The 20195-nt window shown below is 40.0% G+C and overlaps 1 protein-coding gene across 1 annotated transcript in view; it reads right to left on the reverse strand.

Annotated features, from left to right (window-relative positions):
* Nucleotides 1-20195, reverse strand: part of uvrag (UV radiation resistance associated gene) — a 92842-nt gene that overhangs the window by 18817 nt on the left and 53830 nt on the right. The gene's annotated exons all lie outside the window — the stretch shown is intronic.

The following is a 20195-nucleotide window of genomic DNA, read 5'->3' on the forward strand; positions in this document are numbered from 1 at the left end:
CAAATAAATATGGTGGACGGAAATGGAAAAACTCAAGTAAACTGAAGGACTACCAAGTGATGTACTTGGTGACAATCCATCTCTGCTGATTTGTAACTGTATTTTCAAAATGTGCCATTCTAAGAGACATGTGCACTTAGTTTGTGCTAATTTAGTTGTATTGCTAGTATTAGGATACACAAGTGAAATGTGTCAACGCTACATACTGCAAACTAATCAGTAGTGCTTGGAGAGCATAAATAAAAATGGCTTAAAGTCATGACTTTGGGGAAGTATCATCAAGAAATTCAGCTGCTGTCTTCCCTTACAGCCCCATTAACTTGGAACAAAAGAGTATAAGAAAAAGCAGCCGTTGCTTTGGCCCATGTCCTCTCTCTGGCGGCTGCAAAAGAAATGCCAGGAACTAATTTCAAAATCATTATTTCTTTACACGAAGGTTGAAAACTGACACGTACACACAGAAGCTGATTTCTCGGAACCAAAAATCTCCATAGTTGTTATATAAGGTACTATAGAAATACGGTGCAAGATAGAACTTTATGGGCTTATCAGCATATTCATCATTCATGTGTTTTTTCAGTTTTTTCTTTTTTCTTCATGACCCGATTTGATTTATATTTCACAGGATCCGGCCTCTGTGAAGCTCTTTCTAGCTCACTGGTGGATTTGAAATGGTTGATTATGTTTGCTACAGTGCAGCGCTTCTATGATTCCGCCCATCTGGCTTATGGTGGGCACATAATGAAACTCACTCGGTACAGCCTTACACTCATCCACCAAATAAATAACAGTGAAATGTTGAGCAGGATGCATACAAAATGGCTGAAACAAAATTGCTGTAGATAGAAGCTGTGACACGAAGGGAAAGAATGATTGTAAAAATGTTTTACAGGAGAATGAAAATATGAGAATAATAGTAATTCTTATTGTTCCTTACGGGCTTCATTCAGTGTTTTTCATTTCTTGGTTGTTCGCTGACCTGGTGTTGTCAGATTTCTACATTTGCAGATTTGTACTGGAAAATGATGGGTGAAACCCCACACAGTGCAATGGAGGCTCAAAACCTCAACAATCATGTGGTATAGCGCAGAATATGAAATCCAACTTGATTAATCACTGTAGCCTTTCATGTGTCGCAATAAATATACAAAGCAGGGCTGAAAAGTTGTTTGAGTCTGACTAGAGTCTCATAATTCATTCACAACAGAAATTCACCTAAACTCGGAACAGTTTTCTGGCCTTGAATTCGTGCCACAGTCGTCATCATTGTCCAAGTCTTTAAGCCAAACTGGGAATGTGGACTCATAAACACCACGGGCGTTTGCTTACAACAGAACATATCTTCCCACAGTGTGAAGAATTCGTGCTGTCTTCTACGTGACTTGCAAAAAGGTATTTCTACATTTTCCAGGCTAATTTATCAGTTACATTAGATTTCGACTCGGAAAATGCCCTACCGAAATGATGATACAACATAACTGTTAGGGCAGTGGCCTAATGGTTAGAGAACAATATTGTTCATCCAAATGGCCTGGCGTCAAACACTCCGAAGGGCAAACAGAAAGAGAACTACTTCTTCTATTTGGAGTTTACTTTCATAAAATTTTCAGACGAAATAAACCTCTACTGAAGCAGCTATTTAGGAACACTTAAGCACCAGGGATTGTACAATAAATTCATTTCAAATTAAATTCAGACAAAAAGAAAAGAGCTGAAACTTTATCTGAAGATTTCCATTGCCAGCAGTGTGTGTACTTTGCACTGATTGGACACGCCGGATCAAGTCTTTCAAGCCATTATCAGATTTCATGTCAATGCTAAATGCTTACTGGTTGATAAACTGCTCCCGTCAACTCCAGAAATGTGTCAACACAAGCGATAACTAAGAATAACTGATGTCAGCGGGCCAGTGTTTATAAAAAATTAATCACAGTTACATTCACACTAATTAAATCAACCATCTTGCCAATAAAACAAACACCTGCTCCAGTTTGTTCAATCAAATGTTTTTTGATATGAGCTGTTATATGATATGTAGATGTTGGAAAGCAAGATACACTCTTTCAGTCTGTAGCGATTGAAGCTCATTCTTTTGCCGAGCAGCCCTCATTGTAAACAAGGAACTGTATGAGCAACAGTAAGAGGACTAGCATGATAAGCATTAGCGTAAAGGGACTAGCATGATTCAAATGGAGCTATGTAGCAGTTACCTGAAGAGGTGTAACAAGACTCATATCTGAATTTTATCGGCCTCTATCGTCATTAAGATCTATAGCTCGGCTTACAGAGGACTGTAACTGGTCTACAGCTAGGGATTGGTACCACAACCCAGTATTAAACGGCCAGTTTGGACTGATTATACTGATTGTTAGCTGACGTTACAGGATATCGCTAACATTTTAGCAGTGTATCTTAGTTGCTAAGTTACTAGTCTACAACACGCTGAGGTAACCAAGTTATCTAATTTATCAACCTACTGCAGACCTTTTCAACTGGGGCCCCTTTAACAACCTCATCTGGCCTTTTGATAAATTTGTTAGTAACTAATTGGTCCCTTTGTCTGTTGCTTAGCACAGAAATACTCTTAAGTCATTAAAAAGTTTTACCCAAGGCTGTTTAAGCAGAGGGAATTGAGGAGAATCAAACTCATGACCTACTTCTACGATTAAAAAAGGCACAGTGTTTTTTTGTTTGTTTGTTTTTCAATTGTGAAAATCTAAACAAAAATGTTTTGAGTTAAACGTTCATTGTTTCAACACATTTAAATTCCAAGTTTAATTCCAAAGCTCTGGCCCGGCCCCTTGATCTTTCGCTTTTCTCAAATCCCGCTATTCTACAAAAGTAGCCGAAAGCTTGACTTACTGTGTTGTTATTTCAGGTTCAATTGGGGAGGCATACCTGCAGATTTGGGTCATTTATAAATTCATAAATTCAGAATTTATTCACCGAAAGAGATTTATATTACTTTTACCTGGTTAAATTAAGGTAAATTAAGGATATTTACAGTAAATTCAACAAAAAGGGCACGGTCTGAGAAAATAAAACAGTGTTAATTCTGTTCTTTAACTGTTTTTCTCTTTAAAAGAATCATAAAAAGAACCTTAAACGATACGACGATTAGATAGTAGATAGTGGAGCAGTATGCTTAAGATTAAGGTGTTTGACTAAGTTATTGACTTTAGGAGCTGCCTTATCACTGTAAGATGTTTAAGAACCAAAGTAAAGCCGTCACTCATGTGTCCATGGGAACTGCCTGACTGCACAGTTCATGCTATGTGTTCCAGCACTTCCTGAGCAGGTGAAATGTAATATTCTTTGTTCTTCCTGTCTCTGTTGCCATTTCAAACAAGCGTGTAATAAAACAGGTTTTAATATTGCATACTCAAAGTTCTTCCACTTCATTTAACATCCTTCAGCTCTGTTCCTTTTACTCTCTCTGCTCTGCCCTCATTTCTGTCTCCTCCACACTGCGGTAATGTAATACAGGTGTGGTGTATTCACTGGGCCTTAGTCCGATTCTAATGCAGCCCTAATTCAAACCAGACTCTTCCGTTGTATTTTTTGTTGTTACACTTTGCTGAGTATCGTGTTGCCGCCAAATTCAGTCAACAGATTTACATAATTACGGGAAAGGCTGTGTGAGATGAATAGGAAATTCAGTTAGGGAGACCACCGGTGACAAGAGACCAATGTTGGTCTCCTCTGACCCCAATCACTGCAGGGAGGGTCGGAGGTTGGTACTGCCATGTCTACAGTCTTAATGAGATCCCTTTGTGATGTGGTTATTCAATCTCTGTATGTTCTGGTCAGGAGAGGAGGCCAATGAGTGTTGTGTGCTACAGTGACACCTATTGGACCTTTGAGGGTCGCCCTGGTCCTCAGGGCTAATGACCCTGGCCACTGTAACACTAGAGCCAAGCTATTTCAGTGAAGTAATCGAACACCCACACAGGCTGACCCAGTCTGTGAAGTCACAACACTGAGGTCAACTTCCTGTTAGCAGTATTGGCATGCTGGACCATCATCAATCCTCCATGGCAGCTCTCACAAGGACTCTTGGTGCCTGGATGAGTCACACCTAGGAGAGTATGCTAATTCACTTCTTTGTAGACTCGAATTCAAAGCATACGAAGCCCTTGAGGGAAGCCACAAATGTTCGTGGTCTGAATGGCAAATCTAGCCAAACAGTGACGGGCACAAGATGTGTGACGAGTGACTGGATGGAAATCTGAAGTCTGTAGTCTGACAGGTCTGATGTCTTCTCCTGAGCATGAAATGATTCATTAAAGGAGGAAAGTGTTCCTGAACAAACACAACAAACTTTGCCCCAGTTGTAGCACGCCTTTTAAATTAAGCTGCCAAAAAGGGTCATTGAAACATTTTAATTTTAGCCAGAGTCTGATCACACTCATTTTATTATTTGGAATAAAAGTGTTGTGGTATTTTACAGGGGAAATCTTTTTTTATATGTGTGTAGCGTTTCCACAAGGCCCCTAGGAAAATAGTACTCCAGAGAGGAGGATGAATATATGGTTTGTGGGCAGGTGCCTATCCTGGCCTCGTGCTGCCCACAGTTTCTCTCCCTTCCACTGCTTGTGAATGGGCATATTATTTTCTTTTCGTTTCCTCTTTATTTTGTGGATGGCTTTACGACTGAGATTTTTCTATTAGTATTACCAGTGGATTTGGGGCAACAGGGAGAGCCTGGGCTGGCAAACTGTGTACATTTCTCTTCATCCGTCTGAGTTACTAACTCTCAAATGTGTTGCTTTCAAAGTGATGATTGTTGAGAGCTACTTACCCAAATGTCTGCTTATTTTAACTTTCCATTTCAACAAGTCAAAAGTGAGAGCGTGTGGTAACAAGAAATGAAGGATGAACATCAACTTCAGTTTGGTTGTTTTTCACTATTCCTCACTACATAAAAATTTGCAAACATTTGCATCTGGCAAATAACATGACGGTATAAACCTCCTTCAGCTTACTTCATAGAAACAGTTTGTCAAGTCTGAATACAACCTTGATGACAGTGAAATGACCATGTGCTGGCCTACTACAGTGCAACTGACTGGCCAACTACATGCCCTATCCAAACAGTAACCAGAGAGCCGCAGATTAAAGCTCTGACTTCCAATATTTCACAGAGTTCAAAGGGATTTCCAGTCAGATCCCGCTGCTATTCTACCAGGATAAAATATGCAGCATCAAACTGCGCTGTGGAGGAATTTGGGTTGGCGAGGATAAAGGTATAAATTAGAAAACGAGAGGTCTTTCATATATCCACATGGGGAAGGCTTTAGCTATGTGTTTCACATGCAATATATGTGTGTTTATTGACTGTACATTTATGCACACAGTGCATACTTCAGGTTTGTAAGATTTTTGTTTTTGTTTTTGTGCGTATCTGCATAAATGTGCGTTTCTGTGTGAGCCATATAGAGCCATCAGGATTAGGTTAGGAACATATTAAGTATTAGCAGGCATCCTAGTCATAAGCCTACAGATCAACCCTGCTTGCGCGTACGCAGAATAGATCTGAGATTGATTTCAGCTTTCCAAGAGCCACTGGCAAAGGCAAAGGCCAGATTATGCATCAGACAGAACTCTTACATGAGAAAATCAGACAGAAAAACATCCAGATTATGTGAAATATGGTTAACAAAATAGAAGAAAGTACATTTTCAAAGTGAACGTAGTCAAGGGGAATTCCAGGATTTTAAACCTGGGCCTTATATTTACATGTTTTGGTGTGTAAATGTTTCATACTTCTCATAAAACAGTCTTGGAATTGTTCCAGTAGATCAACCAGAAAAATAAGTCTTGTTTTATGGTCTTGCTCTGAAATCTTGTGAGGTTACAGTTGTTGCCTCATCTAGATTGTCAAAATAAGTTCAATATTCAGCCATGACTTTGGAAATAAATTCTTGCTGGCAGTTCTTCCAGGCAAACTCCAAACTCCTCTCCAAGTCTCTGACTCACGTTTCCACCATCGTATTCCTGCAATGACTTACCTCCTCGCTTTCTGGTCACAAAAAGGATCTTATTATTTAATAAAAAGATCGCTCTGAAGGAATTGCTTCCATAATGTTGTCAGACACTTAGAAAATCAATCGCAGCCCGTCAGTGACAAAAACAAGCACTTTCAATGGGTGTAACTTTGATGGTCGGAGTTGCCCCAAAGGAGTACATAGCAGCCATTGCAGCAGTGTTGTGGCTGCCAACTGAGGCGAATCATTGAATCATTTACACACCAACACATGGAAATATAATAATAATAGGGGCTCAGGTTCAAAAATACCAGAATTTCCCTTTAACCTAAACTGGAATTTTGAGTGATGCAAAAAATCTGAAACTGATTTGAAACTGTAAGATGGATGAGTGCTACTCTGCTAGCAAAATGAAAAGCTAACAGTAATGACTTGGGTCATAAACATATTAGGACAGGTAAACTGACTGTCTCCAGTCACAGGCTCTCAGTCACAAATTATACAAACAAACAATTATGCAAACTAATTATGCAGTAAAATCCAATTCAGAAAATAACGGGGATAAAAAAAATTAATAAATAAAAAATAATCAAGAACAGCATATTGGTATAATAAACAAAAGAAAGAGAAACTCTTGGCTTCTTCTTTCACTGGCTCCAAGTATCAAATTGAAACCTGCCACCGTACGGGAAGAGCATAGCCTGTGTCCGGTTTACTTTGGAGGGCCTCGAGCATTCTCTGGTCGTCTGGGTTTGTTCAACTGTGACCCTGCACAGTGTTATGGATGTTCAAACTTCTTTTTTTTTGCACTGCCAATGGGGAACAGTGTTTGGAATTGAAAAAGTCATAGTCCAATACAGAAAACTTTCCTAATAATGAATAGCTTATTAGAATCAGAGACCGGTCTTTGAAATCCACAGTGGATTGCAAGACGCAGTCTGCTGTATACAATATTAGATTCTACATGGAAAGCAAAGCACTGCAAAACTCTTGGCAAAATTCCCATGTAGAACATTTGTTGCGTTATTTGTTTTAAATCCGATAAAGAGGTGTAATTTGTGATTAGTCTGGTGTATCCAAGCTCATAATGTTCAATCTACTCAACTTTGTGCTTCATAATACTATAACAGCTCACAGCTCTGCATTTGTTTGCCTATGATACAGTGATTAGATTCATTTGCTACATATCCTCTCCAGCTGCTGCTCCATGCACTACAGCCAAACAAACAAAAAACATGCAATATATTTAATTCAATAATCATAATACATAACATTCACTTCCATTTCCATTTGCACAAAATTAGCTCTGACTAGAGATGCATGTTATGCAGCTCTACTTGTCTGACTTCTCTCACGAAAAAAAAAAACAGCTGCAGAGGTTTTCTCATTAAATGAATAGGTACATAAATGGCTACAAGAACGTTTTATTTTCTTTTTTAATAAGTGACCTAATTCTCAAGAAGCCGAATCCGATTAGGACTTGAAGAGAGAGGCAGAGCTAGAATGATGAACAGGAACAAATAGCTATTGTGTGGTCAAGGTTTTTTTTCCCTCCACACTTCTGGTGGCCAACTATGTGGATTGTTCCATTAATTCAGCATGAGGGAAAGAGTGTGAGGTTGAATGTGTGGTTTCTAACTCTCTAATGAGCTGGAAGGAGGCCACTGCTGAATTGAATTGAAGGTTATAGTGAAATACGGGTCAATCCAGCGCTCTTATAACAGCCAATTCACATAAACCAACCACTTCCAGCTGAGAAAAATTAGCTGGAGAACATTATATCATCTGTCATCTCATCAGGAAGTAGTAGTAATTTAATTTATTAGAATTATTGAATTTGACAAAAAAAACAAAACCCTTCAAGTCAAGTGAAACAACACACTACCAATCCATGAAAGTCTATAAAAACAACTGTTCACACAGCACCTCTCATTGGTTGGATTTATTAATCATAAATCTGTGGACAGTATAGATGGGAATTGATAAGATTGTATTATCTGTCCGAATCTTCCCAGATTAAACATTTCTAATTCGCCATTTCTGTGAGAAAAAAAACTAGGCCTACACATGTTTTCAACATCAATGCAACTGATTTATTATTTCTGAGTCTGAACACAATGTACAAACACAGTAGAAAAAAGGCTGCCTGCGGCAACAGTCTGTCTGTCATCATCTATAATTGATTAAATGAGAGAATATTTGTACAACAGATATTTTCATTTGGTTTTTCTTCGTCAAAGGAAAAATCTGTTAACCCTGCGTGGCATCATGTTTTCATGACAAAAGGATATTTATCCTCAGAGTGGGAAAGAAACCTGCTGCTCAGTTGGGAAGCAGTGTGTCAAATACACAGTATTCCTTCCAGCATATTGCTGGTGTTTCCACCCTCACATGAAATTATCATTTCACGGGCATTACAACTAGCAGTGTTGTCATCTTTCTTTGTGAAATGGAGCCACACTTTGGCTCATTTCAGTTCATGAAATGAGGCATATGATTTGAATGGATCAGATCATTTGGAACCGGTTGTCAACTGGAACCAACTCCTTACAACATTTTTGATATTCTATAGAATCTATAGAAAATATACAACATTGCTACGGACAGGTGAACTTCTTTGTCTCCTTGGTTCTTACAGCCACGGGAAGAAGCAACACTCTCCCCTGCTCAAGAAAAACGTGCTCCAAACTGCTTCAATCTGACTGTTGCAACGGTGGTGAGGCTCAGACTCCAAACACATAAAAGCCAATTACATGCACTGACATAATAAAATTACAACATGTGCATTTGTGTTTATATTTGTAGTTGGGTGCATACTTAGGTAAGGCTGGGTGCAGTTTCTGTGGACAGCATCCTAATTGCTCTGAAAGGCACGAGCCAACGACTTGGCTGAGGCGTGTTTAAATTCAAAAAAGGGTCCGTTTCCATGGGGACAACAGCAGTATTGGCAGTAATTTGTCCACTGAAACTTTAGAGATGCCTGTTTGGCGTCATAATGTGTGCGTAACAACCTGGAAGGGCAACAACAAACAAAACTGTTGAGATGCAATCAAGCTGATTCTAACTTTATGATATGAGCTCATGTGTGACGGGTGCTAACCCTTTAGCCGCAACACTCCCTCAGCAATGAATGACCTATGAAATTGAATGCAATAAAGAAATATCTCATTATATTGTTACTTATTTTATAAACGGTCAAAATTCCTGAGGCAGCGGTCTTTGCTAATGTTGATTCTGAATGTGTATATGAAGATTTATGGCCAAATCTTTTCTATTCTAGCACTATATTTTTCTCGGTAACACTTTAAATTGACCATTTAATAACGACGGCTATACAAAGTTAATTAAACCTTACTAAAGCCTTCACTGTTGACGAACAATGAAATTCTTCATGAACAATTTATTAAGGAATTGTAAAAGTTTATAAACAGCAGTTGCAACTTTTTTAATGGTCAGCCAAATAATGTTTATAGATGAACCACACAGTATTTATTAACAATTTACAAACTATTATAAACATCAAACACAACTCTCTACAATAAACATTTGCTTATTAAATGGTTTATAAGTCATTTTGTTGTTTTTTAAACAGTCAAATAACTATTTATCAACTATAAATTAACAAAATTAATGATGGAAATTAGGAAGTGTTAGCTAGATCTTGTATATTTCTGCATCATATAAGCTTGTGCTGGGGTTATCTGATAACATGATTTAAAATAAAGTTACTTGGATTCAGAAAAAACAGCTTACACTAATTATTTTCAAAGGTGAAGAAAAACCCCCTCGCAGCCACCTCTTTAAACTTGAGCTGGTGTTTATTTAACAGCTGCTTTCATGAGCCACTTAGCCCCTTTTCTCCAATAACTGTAAAACAATTATTAGGCCTCTGGGACAACAGGCCTGGGCTCATCACAGACGCGTCATTAATAAAGACATAGCTGTGGCTGGATGGCACAGAAGATGACATGACAGCGAAGACACCCCATCCATATCCTCTCCTCCTGGCGGAGTAATGGAGGCTGACATCAGGGGTGATAGAGAGACCCTGCCCTAATGAGGTGAGACCTTATTTGACGGAGAGGAGTGTTGGAGTGACTGACATTCAGAGAGAGAGAGAGACTAATGCTGGGATTAACTTGACAAAACCAAATTAGGGGAAAGAGACATCGACTCTCTTAACTCAATGATGAGTGCTGCTGATAGAAGTCTTTGGTTCACAGTCGCTCAGTTAATTCACATGAAAAGCTGCCGATTGGCCGGAGTCAAAGAGCTGTAATGAAATCCACATGGCAGCAGGAACAGCACTGGATGGAAGGACTAACGCAGAGCCAGCATGGCTGATATTTTTTCAAATACTGACCAGATGGGGCCAGCATTGTTTTATTCTAAGAGCTGTTTAATATCATTGAGCCACAGTAAGGCCTGAGCTCATGATGGAATACCTCTACTCCCAAACACCCATATGACAGCACACAGGGTTTGATGAATTAACAAGAAAAACAAGTTTTTCTAAACTTGCTGACATAAAATATACTTGGTCTCTGCCCTCTCCTTTCTCATGACAAGTTGGTGGGGGCCCCAGGAGGTAAGCTTGCCCAGCCAAAAACAGCCCACAAGCAGAGAGAATTCTTTCGTTTGTGTGCCTTGGTCCAGTTTTTCTCGACTTTACCAAGAGAAAACAGAATGGACCCAAAACCTGCATAGATTGTAACACACAATGACATAACTATGATCAAAAGAAGAGATGTAAACTCCATTGAAGGAATAACATGCCTAACATGCAACTAACTGTCTGATGTGGTTTTCTCTTTCCTTTAATCTACCGAGCAGTTAGTTTCCTCTAATTTAAGCCAACATTTTTAGATATTACCATAGAAACATGGCTGGTTAAGTGGAGTAGAGAGACTTATCTGAACTATCTGTAAGTAAAGGGACCTTAGAGGCCTTGGTGCTCAAGCACAGAGGTATAGTATATAGTGAGACAACAGGAGACTCCAAACAAACAGGCCTCAGCTACAAATTCCAACCAGCTGGAAACTGCAGACACACTATTAAGTAAATGATGGAGCAGAGCAGCCAACACTTTCCGAACACCCAGAATCACATCAAAATCCCTCGTTTTCAGAACGTTTTGCCAGTAAAATCCACAGTCAGACCTGTGGGAAGAAGCTATCCTGAGATGATGGTCATAACATGATTGCACTGATTGATTGTAAAAGACGATGAAGACACAAATGAGACGTTCCATTTAATGCATCATCTCTGGATCTGGACAATGTCGTTGTGATGTAATGAAATAAAAAAATACCATCTATACAGGTCATGTTCTGTCCTTTGACGTCTTTACCCGCATCAATCTCTGCAAATAACATAACATTTTGGCTTGACTTTATCGCCTAGAGATACCAAAAACTGCAAACTTTTGCACATGAAATTTTCTCCCATCGCTCACCCTCTTAGACACATACACTCAAACACACAGACACAGGATTAACATTTTCTTTTCACCCTTATATTTAGTGGAACTAGCTCCTCTGGTACCTCTTTGCGGTGATGGACAAACCTGGAACTACCAACCACGAAATGTGGAAATTCAATTAGACGAATTTAAGTGTTTCATAAAGTCATAGGTGGCTGTCCAGAGGAATTCCCATAAAACCCTGAGGCTCAGGCATAATCGCAGCGCACTGACGGCCTCACTACGTACACACGCCCAAGGCTGGAAACCACAGAACAGTGACATACACTTACAACTGCGGTCTGAGACCTGCTTATAAATCGCAACTTCTGGCCGACGGCAAGCCGACGGACTACAAAGACCACCCTCTCCATTGTACCGGTCAGGAAAGGACCATCAATTACTTCCACACTTCGTTCTTATCAAAAACAGAACTTGCAGGGCAGTTAAGGCCTTTGTGGGCAAGGCGCATCAGACACACTCCCACATTTCCACAATCTCCCTTATATAGCAGTATATGGTGAATATCTGTTTATGGAAAAGGGTACTCCTAATTCTGGTCATAAAAAAAGGGTCCCACCAACAACACAATCTGGCCAAGAAGTGGCACTGGATGCAAGCTGTAGCTACCAACAAAAGTTTGTGATGGAAAACAGGGACCACACAGTAAGGCTATGAAAACCCATGGGCATAGAGAGGTGTACATTTAGGCCTGGGTTTGGTTAATAGATAGCTTGAACAAGGAGTTTCAGGGAACCACAGGACGACTTAACCACTGGGAGCTTTTTCCCCTACAGGCTGTTTCTTCAGAGCAGAAAAACAGTTCTTATCTAAATGTAATTTCTCAGTAGCGGTTCTTCCTGTAGCAGTGCAGGCAGCTGGTCAAGTTTCTCCTCACACATCTCCTGCCTGGCCTGGGCCAAGACACATAAACCACAGGTTACTCCTTCTTCAGATTTAGAAACACGTATCAGTTCAATTATTATTACTCAATTATTACCATTATTTATTGCTTCTTCTAGCTTATTATGAAGATTTGAAGACTACTGCATATATACATAAACTGCAGTTAAAGGGCAGATTTAAAAACACACTATTATATGTGAGGATAATTCACCTATAATCTGCAATATTTAGTGCAAACAAAACACTCATATTATCATAATCATATTTAGATAGCATCTGGCCAATACATACAATGTACAATTCAAATGAGATAACACGGCACAGCAGGCTCCACACTGCAACCTTTTAATAGATCTCATCTTCAACCCACAGTATGCCATTTCTGCCGCTGGGGTCTCGGATTCAAACCAAAACAAAAGGTGCTGGCCAAGTGTGTTGCGAGGAGAGCAACAGCTGCTCAGAGGTGGCCAGCCCTGGAGGAGAGCGTCAGGTGAGGAGCCTGACCTTGTGGAAGAACAAACACAGACGGATTCTGCTGTGATCTGAAGCCGTATACCAGAGAATAGAGCTCAGATTGTTTTATCTTTTGGGATTAAAAGTGGATTCATTTTCACTTTTATCAGCCTGACTGCATCAGTGGTCCGTGGGTATGACCTCCGTTATATTTGGTTAGTGTAATTTACTTAATCAACTAATATTTAAAAGAGGAGTGGAGGGAAAAAAGAGAGAGAACTAGAGTCTCTGGTAAGAGCGGAGTTTTATTGAGAGTTGACCTGAATTCAAGCACATAGACACACTCAGCCTAGCTTACACTAGCTTATGGCTAATGTACAGTAAAGTAGTCTGGCTGTTTGGGGCAAATAAACACTCACAGTAGTAATGCAAATTAACACAAATTATCCCAATTACCTCTGGTAGTGAACACCTCGTTGAACACTCACCAATGCTGATGAATAACCATCTGACATCACTCAGGCACAAATGTTTACAGACAAGGTAATGTTTGAAAGTGTTATTGGTGTTAGGTTTAGTCTTGTTCGTTTACTTCCTAATTCCTTCAGAATTCTTGCATGTTATATCTTTAAGGCCAGTACTCTTACAATAGTGGCTTCCCTCTTCTCTCCTCCCTCTTGCATCAATCACCAGACGGGGAGAGCAGACAGCCATCAGCCTTCTGTCTCTGCTCCTGTCAGGCTGTTAACAATCTCACAATACAACTCTCAATTTAACCTACTTACAACCTGCCAAATATAATTTCTCGCTTGAAATGCGATAATACAGTACACTAATGAAGTGCTCTTTACTGTCAGCAGAGTACAGACATCTTGTTAAAAGTGGCACCTTAATGGCGTTCAAATGCAAAACACATTGTCAGACGCAGGGTCTTTGACTTATCCTCTATTAGATGTAAGGGGATGATTATCCGACATTTGTACAGCATGTGGCCATGTGGGAAATGACGCTCGGAGCATACAGATTCAGGCTATTCTTCAGGGGCTAAAGCAAAAACAGACACGTTTATGGCTTGGCCTAAAACAAAACTTAACTTGGTGCCTCATTTCTTCTTTCTTCCTTCCTGTTAAGGGTGAAAGTGAGGTATATTACGTCGACTTGGCAGTACATTTTCTGCTGCCTGTCCTGCCCATTACGTGTTTTATCATATCAATCCCAGTAAAATGGAAAACGGATGTGGCTGTTATGGAAGGATGAAGACCATGAGTGGCAGCAGGCGGTTGAAATGGCCTGATTACTTCCAGGCTCTGTCTGTCTTAGGATAGAGATGGTGGCAGAGCCTAGGGAACCGTGGTCCAGGGTTCAGGTAAACAAACAGCGTACAGTGGGCTGCATTATGATATCTGAACATTGAGGAGTCCGTTTGTTGAGATGAGGTTTCTGCAGAGGGGGCTGGACAGAAGAATGAATGCTGTTGTTCAAGGGGGACAGTGGAGATGTAATTGGCTGTTTTTCTTGATTTTTTTTCTGGAACGTTCTCTGGAACGCACCGAGAAGTGAGTCACGAACCGCAAGCCTCAGCTGGACGAAGAGAGTAAGACCAACAGGCTTCTGAGGGGAAACCTGGAATAGTTTTGTCTAAAAGTGTTCCAATTCTCGGAAAAATCCCGCTGAGAAATAGGCTGAAGCTCCAGTTTCTGATCTTTTTCAAGGGCATTCAAGCGGGAGAGGAGTGAAGAATAGTAATAAATACTGTAAATATGACAAGAGAAAGCAGAACTGTAAAGTTAGAGAACAAATAATGGATATTTGTCAAGTATCATTTTTTGTTTTTTACCGTTGATGTAGGATCTGATCCATTATAACTGTCAATAACTTTCAGTCCTGTCAAGATTTAAATAGAACTGATGTTTGCAAAACATGTGACAAAAGGAATCAAAATTAGAGTCCTGTCAAGTTACAATGTGCATAAATCAAACCAGGAAGATCAAAGCACATATTTTGATATCCTATATTTGACATTATGCAATCACTCATTGTACACAGCCATGTCTGATTCACAGGCTTGTGGACGGACAGAAAGTAAACACAAAACTGCTGACAGGAATATCAACTGTGGAAAAACTGAGTTCATGTGCAAATATGGGACGCCCATTGTTTCAATAAAGGGAGTCAAAACCCAGTTGTAGACCGTGAACCATCTCCACCATTCACATTAAAGAAGAAAGGAAATAATACTATACTATACATAATATAAGTAATACGTGGAGATAGTTTTCACTGGGGAATTTTAACAGTCTTGGAAATTGCTCTGAGGTGGAGGGGAGCTGTGTAATGTTCACTTTTTGCATGTTTTTGCTCAGGTCATATGGTTTTTATCGAAGCACAATTACATGAGGTAATGGCCGCGGGCGGCTATGCCAAGACTATGTCGTATCTCTTTTGACTGAGTCACAAGCTTTGTCACAGAGGTGAGGAGCTGAAGGAGGTGCCTCAAATCTGGAATATGTGGAATTAAAGAAATGGGTGAGAAAAGAGCAAGAGCGGACAGAAGAGAGGACGAGGTATTTGCTTACAGTCGTCTCAGTTAGCCTAATGACACATACAATATATTTCCATATTCTTTTTTCAAGACAACTAACAGAGACTGCTCTCCAACCAGTTTTAGTTACACATCGGCAACACAGTGGTATCAGTGAAAAAAAATGGCTATATTCTTGTTATACTGTATCCAAGCCAACATGCTTAAGTTGAGATTACTGAAAATTATATTTTTGCAATAGAGATGGTGCATCTTATCTTATCTAATCATCCTGGCAATCGTCTAAGAGGACATGAGCAAAGACAAAATGAACTTCAGAGACCCTATCAGCGCCAAAGACCAGTATCAGGCAAAAACATTTTTTACATGTAATTTGGCTGTGAGTGTTTCTATTGCTCTGACTGGTCTGACCAGTATTGGTCTTTTCGCTCTGAAAGGGGTCCCAAAGATATTGTTTTGGTGTACTCCACCATACAATTTTTAAAATGATCTATTTTTAATTATTGTTATACAGTATTGTTATACAGTAGAAATACACCACACTCTATCTATCTATCTATCTTCTGGAGGAAAGACCTACTTTTGTTCATTATTATTGTCATTTTAAGCTAAATTTCTTGCTAGAGCACCTACATCATTTCCAAAAACCTTCACCATGAATACCTCCAACCAACCAGCTCCTGTTCCGCTTACTGCCACCTCCACTAACCACTAAACACAGTAGGCTCCCCCATGACTCATTGCCGTGTTTTATGGAGCCACAGTTGCCGCTCTTAATGGCAGCAGGCGCTCTGACGTATGCTCCAGACCACCAGAATGGCACTCTGCCTGCAGATTGCGCTGTAAAATTGGTCTGAGACTTGGAAGGGGGGAAACTGCAGGCGACTTTCCCCAGTAGACAGAAATAAAGGTGAACCCAAAGGTGACCTGGTTGGGCCACAACAGATTTGCTGTGTTTTAATTCCCAATACTAAATTTCCTGTGCCTGAGGCCCACAAAATATGATACACTGAGCTTAGTGACTGAGGACTAATTGTTGTGCCCACCCCCTTCACCTAAAAACCTCAAGACTTTGTGTAGCATCAGTCGTCAACTAATCATCCCCACATGCCTGTTTCACAACATCATAGCCGAGTGGATAACACAGAGAGTAAGTAAATTCAGAACATGGCATGCCTCCAGATAAAAGGCTCCTGGTTTTCCTTTGGAGTCAGCCACACTAACTTGGCTAATTTGTCTCCGTGAATGGAGGAATGGCAGGTTTAATATTTTTGCACCCCTGCGGATGGGCACTTTGGGCCCTGTTACATACCTGTGGCCAGCTACTTCAGGGCAAATCAGCATCCAGATGCCACTCATTTAACAGCTAAGCTGAGGAGAGAGTCACATGCTCTGTCAATCACGCTCACGTTATGGTTTCAGTTCAACTGGGAGAGAAAACATGCATGTTCGCAAAAATGGCCCCACATAAACATGACTGATTCACTAAGACCTTGCAGATTTCGCAAATTTACTGATTGCACAAGAAGTAACAAGGAGCTGGAGAGATTGGCTGGGTTTGAGCCCAGCAATTTCCTGAGCCTTTCTTAGCTTCTCTTTGTCAAACAAATTAACCTGAAGTGGCAACATGTTACCACCTGACATCCAGGGTGCTCCAAGCAGCCTCCCCATCCTTACCCCTGGCCTCATGACACAAGACCTAATAAAAGCAAACTTCTCCCTCCACCACATCAAAGCAGGGTCGACCTGCTGTGGCCCTGATCCTTCGCCAGCTTCCCTGTATCACTTTCAAACACAGCCACACAGGGCAATTTAATAAGAGATGGACAGCTAATGTCTCCCACCCAGGCTCTAGCCAGTCAGCAAACCAGCCAGTCAGTCGGGTCTGCTGTGAAACCAGACCTCTGCTTTGTATACAGAGCCAGACACTGAACAAGCTGTGCAATGGCCTGGCTCAACCAATGGAGGCCATTAAAGATACAAATAAAATTCAAAAACCACAAACTAAATAATAACCGTCTGCTGTGACTAAAATACTATCTGTTGGTAACAGCAGAGGATCCAGGTTTAATGTGACGGGGTCAGTAAAGCAACCATTCCCTAATAAAAGCCGCAATAAATTAACAAGAAACATACAGCAGAGCAGGAGTGAAACAAAGTCTCACTGATAAAGCAGTTGAGTATGACAAGGTTAAGGAATCCTAATTAGATTTAAAGGGAGAATTTATATGTAGCATGAAAGAGATCTGTTGCTTCACACTTTTCCCAGCCTTAACTTACAAAGCTTGAGCGTGTGAGACCCAAAGAAACTGTAAGATCAGACTCACAGCGTTAAATGCAGCATGCGGACACCTAAGCACAATGGTGCGGGGGAGCTCTGTTTCTGATGGGCTCTCACTTTATCAACAGTGACATGTTTACCACTTCTTCAGGTTTGAAACAATGGTCTATTATCACTGTCATATGGAGCTGGACTACTCATGTGGCAGCGTTATATTGTTTTGTAGTCAACCTGATAACTCATCCTTAACGTGGATGTCGTGAGACACACATGGGATGTGTTAGACACGACTTTGAATAAAATCTGAAATTTAATCCTGTAAAAATACTGATGCTCTACCAAGCTGTTTAAAGCTGAGAATGTTGGCTTTAGATGGTATAGTACAATGAAGATTTTTTTTATTTCTATGTGTAGGGGCTACAGTTAGTTTGCCAGGCATCAATCAGTCAATGAGATCGACTGAAACCTCCACAGATGTTACGTATTCACTCGTAATAGACAGAAGCATGCTTTCATTTAACAACTCATCATTCCACAGATTGCTCTTAAAAAGTTCTAATGCACTTCTCACATGCCGCCCTGATGGTTCACACCTGGTTTCAAAACCTTGACTTTATATCTTTCTGTATTGGTATAATGGACACAGGTGAAAACATGCTGCTGTCTGGATCTCATTTGTCATCTGCTGTGGGTCAGATTTGTTTGAAGTTCCATGCATATCAATTCTTTTTTTTTTTTGCATCTTTTGAGAATATGTCCTACTTTAATAACAGTCTCGCCATGCCTCACTGCACCATTCTGATACAACACATTCAAAAATATTATTTTAGATTTTATGGTGAGGAAACAAACCCAGATAAACATTTTTTCCCCTCAAGACACTTACATGTGCCTTCAATCAGTATTCTAATGAAACTTTCAGCAAGAGTGAGCATGCAGTTCTACATGTGATGGCACCACATGGTCAAGATTCCTGAAACAGATATCTCAGAAAGCTTAGATCATGATGTGTGGCTTTGATAAAAAGGATTATGGGTGGGGGTTATGCAAGTTGAAAGGTAGGAATATGCATTGAGATGAATGCACGCCAAGTTTTCTACATGTGAAAAAGATTATATAGTGTCGGGCACATTAAAATCTGTCTCTCCTTGATGCATAAATATGGTAAAGTCTGAATATTTGGGTTTAGAAACAAAGTAGCCTATATTTTACTTTACCTTTTCCTTTTACACTATCACAATAAGATACTTTTAAAGTTAGTCTACAGATGACTTGTTTCCTCGCACACTAAAACGAATGTCACGGAAAAGTACCATATGTTCAACTTCTGCGATTTGTGAGCAAGGTAAAAAAAATTCTTGGATTTACACTGAAAAACTTTTGCCAGGTCTTCAAAGTTTTTGTTAGAGGTCACAATAGTGCAAATGCATGTCTGCGTCCATATGTTAGGGTTAAACATTGATGCAGTGTGTGTGTGTGTGTGTGTGTGTGTGTGTGTGTGTGTGTGTGTGTGAGTGTGTGTGTGTTGTTATTATAGTAATACCCACTACATCTATTCTGTGCTGGCAAAGGGATCACTTCTCTTCCTAATGTTTCTTAGATTTTTTCGACCATTTAACATGGTTTTTGGGGAGTTTTTCTCTGATTCCAGGGTCTAAGCAGGGTGTCTATATGTATCAGACACTTAAAACTGAATGCTTTTTAAGATCTTTTCAAGATCATTTTAAACCAAATTTAAGACAAAATTATTCAGCATTGCCTGAGTAAAGGTAAGTAGTATAAATGTGGTTGCGTGACTAGGTAGGTTTTATGTAGGAATATGGTAATTAGAGTGCGTCAGGTAAATGTACATTTTGCCAACAGGTGAGTGCAGGTATTTAAGTACCTACAGAGACCCTGTCTGAAGATAGAGATTGTGCTGTTAAGATTTTAAATCTCATTGCGACAAATATGTTATCCGTGATATTGGGCTATATCAATAAAACTGACTTCATTCAACATGATGTAAAACATTACAGATTACAGTTTGGCATTACTCAACAATGTGCACTGAGCTAACAATGTACAAGACAGTATCAACCTAGGATAATGGCGTTCATTTTAGACTCATCACACACACATTATTTGACACATGACAAACTCTATCCAGCGAGACTTCTTTCAAAGAACAACTGGCCACTTTGTCGCTGGTTGTTTCAGATGCCACTTATCATCACTTGCTATTTGAAATGTTTTCTTATCTGGATTATTTTCTTAATCTCAGACTCTGGGGGGAAGATGGCAGACTTGGATAACCCTAGCGGCTTGTGGTCTTGTGTTAGCATTAAAGCCTCCCAAAGTGCAGTGGTTTGAAGTCAGCCACCTGCTAGTGCTAATTGCCCTGTATTCTTCAGTGGGGAGGCCCTTACTTCCCGCCTGGATAAGGAGGAAAACAGGCAATGGAATGCAAATTGTTAAAAGTCAGTGCTAAACGTCTGAGGGTGAATGAAGGGAGTAACCCAGGTCAACACATTAGGTGTACTTTAATAAGCACGGATAGGTCAAGAGTGCAACCCTCTCCTGAGG

Source organism: Pagrus pagrus (genome assembly GCF_965226575.1).
Source record: "Pagrus pagrus genome assembly, chromosome: 14".
In the NCBI taxonomy this organism is placed as follows: Eukaryota; Metazoa; Chordata; class Actinopteri; order Spariformes; family Sparidae; genus Pagrus; species Pagrus pagrus.